The following is a 313-nucleotide window of genomic DNA, read 5'->3' as shown; positions in this document are numbered from 1 at the left end:
CCCAAAGACAGTTTTCTAGGGAGCAGCTGCTACTGCTAAGTCGCTTCAGTCATGTCCGACTCTGTGCGACCTCTGTTCTCCAGGCAAGAACACTGGAGTGGGTTGCCATTTCCTTCTCCAATTCTAGGGAGCAGAAGAGCTAGAAAAGGATCAGTTACTTTACAGCAACCCAGCTCTTCCTCTAGATTTTTACTAGCAACTTGAGGTTTCTTGATGTCAGCACCACATGGGTCTTCAGAAGCACAGGGCTCCCCTTTTTCTCCCTGGACCGTGAGCACAGAACGGAAATCCTCCCATCTGTCTCAACTGGGGC

The sequence above is a fragment of the Bison bison genome, unplaced genomic scaffold (genome assembly GCF_000754665.1).
Source record: "Bison bison bison isolate TAMUID 2011002044 unplaced genomic scaffold, Bison_UMD1.0 scf7180017849832, whole genome shotgun sequence".
NCBI classification, from domain to species: Eukaryota; Metazoa; Chordata; class Mammalia; order Artiodactyla; family Bovidae; genus Bison; species Bison bison.
This window is presented reverse-complemented; position numbering follows the sequence as displayed.